This window comes from Pieris brassicae, chromosome 9 (assembly GCF_905147105.1).
Source record: "Pieris brassicae chromosome 9, ilPieBrab1.1, whole genome shotgun sequence".
Lineage (NCBI taxonomy): Eukaryota > Metazoa > Arthropoda > Insecta > Lepidoptera > Pieridae > Pieris > Pieris brassicae.
In genome coordinates, this window is record NC_059673.1 from 5673319 (window position 1) to 5677665 (window position 4347).

General features: G+C 33.0%; 1 long non-coding RNA gene across 1 annotated transcript; it reads left to right on the forward strand.

Annotated features, from left to right (window-relative positions):
- The first annotated feature begins 593 nt into the window (after positions 1-593).
- Positions 594-4137, forward strand: LOC123714613. The gene is made up of 3 exons (XR_006754333.1): positions 594-738; positions 932-1058; positions 4070-4137. It is a non-coding gene; the product is annotated as an uncharacterized LOC123714613 (long non-coding RNA).
- Positions 4138-4347: the final 210 nt, after the last annotated feature.

Genomic DNA, 4347 nt, shown 5'->3' on the forward strand with positions numbered 1-4347 from the left:
GTTGGCATGCGAACCGAAATTGCTCGATAACTGCCATAGTTATTGTACGTTCGTGGTACATCAAGTTTTAGTACATTATTCAGTACTAGACAGAGGAAATAACCATTTATTCGTGTACCCTGTACGCCTTTTAACGTTAAAAATCGAATGTCACTCATTTTTTGACACTGTTAATTCCAGAGAGCTCGCGAGTGTGTTGCCGGCCTTTTAAGAATGGGTATCCTTAATTTTTGCTTGCGACCTCGTTTTGCAATTCATGCAAGTTTCCATAGATTTGGCATGTTTTTGTCATGAAATGCCGTAGATTTTTAGAAATGAAAATGCACACAGCGAGATAGTTTTAAAATACGTTTTTTAAAATATTAATTCATCATAGACACGAAGAAATTGTAGTCACAGACAAATTAAGTTGTTATCATTGATATCAGTTAAAGAAATTTAGTAAGTATAGGTTTTCATTCCAAAAAATTATTATGATGACGATCTGTCTTAAATGTATGATTCTGACAAATGTCAGATCTCAGATCAGTCTGACAAATGTGTGATTCTGACAAAATCTAGTTGGTTCGGTGTTTTAAACACCAACCATATGTCCATAAACAACTTTATATAAAAACACATTTAAGGGTAATTTAAAAGGGTCGTTTTACCTTTCTTCATTTTTATTCCTTACCCTATATTATCATTTAAATGAAAATGAAGTTCAACTGAATGGGACTGATTAAATTATATCAAAACGTAAGTATTAAGTACCCTTGTCGTATAAATGAGAAAAGGGTCTCTATTTACATGACATATTATTAATTAGCATTAACGCTTACCCATCTTGATAATAAAAGTAATTTATTTCTTTACATATTAAAAACTGTCCTTGGCCGCGTCAATCCGTCGATATGAACATTTGTTTGTAATTTTACAGTTTTATTTGTAGGGCTTTGTTGGCCTGCTCCCTGAGGCCTTACTTTTCTGTTTAAGTGCGTATTTACCACTCGGTTATACAGAGAAGGAAAACAAGTGAGAAAACACGCCGGCCTTTGACCAAAAAAGTCGACAACATGGTTAGTAACAGAAGCCTGATCAATTACAAAAACATAATGAAATAAAAATGTGTTTATTCATTTTAAGTACATATGCATTACAATGTGTAAGATTTGGGAACCCTTTTTAGTAAAACATACCTGTGTCAGAGTTCCCACCTCTTACAAAACAAACCTAATTACACATTCCTTAAAATATATTTATTTATAATTTTTTTTTGTTTTTGATTTTTCAACTGTCATCAACACGCTTGAGTGCATGAGTGAGTGTGTGAGTGCAAATGTGTGAGTATTGAGTGAATTAATGAGAGAATTGAATAAAGTGTGTAACTACATACTAGGTCTCAGAAGGTCTAACACTGCGTAGGGTGTGTTCATAAGCCAGTCCTTTAGTCGTATTTTTAGATTGTAGACAAATGATAGGTGTTTTTTTTTGTTTGGTGCATAAAGATGGTTACGGGATGTTTTTTTATGTTTTGTGTTAATTAAAATAAATATAACGTTGTTAAAAGTGTTACAAAATGTCAAGCTTCCTGGGACCCCAGTGCAAAGCCGCGGCGGATCTTTGTATAAATATAAAAGTCTTCGAAAACACTATATTCATATCGAAACCGCAGCGACCTAAAAATTGGACATATAAGCTCAATGTATATCTATTTATTAAATTTATTGATATTACAAAAATATATATATATATATCAGCCTAGTTGTAGATAGAAAACGAGCTTTCGAATCCTAGTTGTTCAACATTCTGTTATGTGAAAAGCCTTTCGTTATGAAACCAACACGCCATAAGGAAAGACTGCAACTCGAGACGAACTGTGCGTTAAGTGGTTACGACCTCAAAATCAATGAATAGAATAACTATTTGGAAAATAGTGGTGCTGTTACTTACTATATATAATAAATGTAAAGTAACATAAAGTTGTGCATTATTATGAAGAGACAGGAAGTCCGGCTTGCGAGAGTACAACGGAACATGTAAAACTAAAGTTTCGCAAGTACATTGGCATTACGAATTCTCGACTGTAATTTTGTGAAATCAGCAGAGAAAACGCGATGCTTCCTGCTTAGAAATCTCGTCTAGCATTGAATTTACTGCTGTTTACCCAAATTGATAAAGTTAGAAGCTAACTGCAGCGCTTCGTATAAGCGAATTAGAATTCTGCATACCTGTTTTAAATACATATAAGTCTCCCAGTTAGCTCTGATTCTTCACGTGCATTTGGACACTGGCATATGACGACTAAGATGTGTGTGAAAAAAGTAATATGTAGGTAAATTACTCTTGTCTGAAACACTGAATTATAAGGCCTAGAGTTTGTGCTTGCAAATTAACAAGCAGACATCTTTAAATATATATAATTCTACTACTTAGAGATTAAAAAGAGTGGCGGAATGTTTCATGCCCGCTCTACGGCCTTGACTTGGGAACTGTGAGGAAATGTAAATTTTGAATCAAATAAGCATCTTTTTTGTTGACGTTCCAGTGTATATCTATATGAATAAAGTTATTTTGAGTTAGAGTTTACTGTACGTGTGTATGCCACTGAACGGCCGGACCGTTTTGATTTTTTTTTGTATTGGTGTGGGTGGCGCCCTGTATTGTTTAGATTCACAAATCAGCTCGGCAGATGGCGCGGCAGTCGGTATCTCCATTTTTTTATCTATACAGCAAAATACACAGCGGGTATATATAAATCTTCTGTGCATGTGTTCATATTTAAAATTTAAACAGCTGGACAGAATGGATGATTTTTTTGTGTGTTCAAGTGGAGTCGAGAATCATTTGCATTATTAGAAAAAAAAATGTATGTAATACGTGCGTACAGGACAACGTCTGTTGGATCCGCTAGTTATATATATACATTTATATCAATTACATATTAGTAACTTTTCTAAACATTCATGTTAAAACTCATAAAAATGGGGTGCAGATGGAATCCTCACAAAGTTACGGTAGTAGGTTTGTAGTTAGTAAACTTTTTGTATGTCAGGAACAATGATTTAAAAAAAAGAATTCATCGGGTTTTGAGATGAATCTGTCGGACGCAGTTCATTATTTTCATAGCTGAGTGGATGCGATACAAATTCATATCGCATATTGCGATCAATGTACATCCTAAAAATAGTACATAAATCTAGATTTTAATTGTCTACTGACAAACAATGGTAGTATAAATATATTTTAAGTTAAATTTTTACAGTGTTATTTTTTTACAAAAATACACTTCATATCACAAATGGAGTTCTACGCAAATATTTTTATTATATTTAGTAGAATTGTAGACAGAATCTAGATTAGAAATCTGAGGTTCACGCACGCGGTATTTTCACTATTTTCTCAATACATTGCAGATCTCTTATCTCACGCACCCAACTGTGATATTCGAAAGTGTATTTCAATTATACAAACGTTTTCTCGACAAAAAAAAACACAAAAAAGAATTATCTAAATTGGTGCAGTTTCTCGGACTCCTAATTAAATTGTGTATATAACATTAATTCGAATTTGGCGTCTCATCGATGAAATTTGCAAATTAAAAGCACTTATGACTAAAAATATACCTGGGAAGCTTCTACGTATGAGATACGATATACATAAAGGTATACAAAACAAGGCGAAACATCTCACTCAGGCCGATGTTTAACATATAAATTGCTATCAATTTTTTAGATTTATATTCGCGGGGCTGTTCGGCAGAGATAAGCTTCGGGGCGACGCCGCCGTGGTTTTATTGCATAAGTACAAGGTTCATATCCGTTCGAATGGTATCGAGCGCGATTACAGAAATAACCATTTTTATAACGAAAAAATTGATTAAACTCTACAGATTCAATTTCGTTTCGCGACATTAAATCGAATTTTTTCTGTTTTGGAATATCAATTATGAAAAAAAATTGATTAAGCTTTACATGGATATATTTCTATCCTCAAATTTCAATTTCACTCCTTTCTGGTTTTTTCTATCTATGTTTGCCATAGTCATTTTGTATGATTTGATATTTTAAAAGAGTACCGGTTTTTTCAGAGTTTTTACTCCGGCTTTTCCTCTCGCCCTACACCCTCTGTCTTCTTTGCCGATAAGTACGGATGTCTGCGCTACAATTTTAATGAGGTGGAATAAGTGATACCTGTATCTTAAATTCCATACTAAACATATTTTTTATTGAACTTTTCAGGATCAGTTCCAAATTAAAAAAAAAAATGTTAACAATATATCTGATTTTTTTTATATACTTTTTTATTTAGAGGTGAATAATTTTGCATCGGCAATTATAAATAATTATAAAATAAATTTGAATTGAA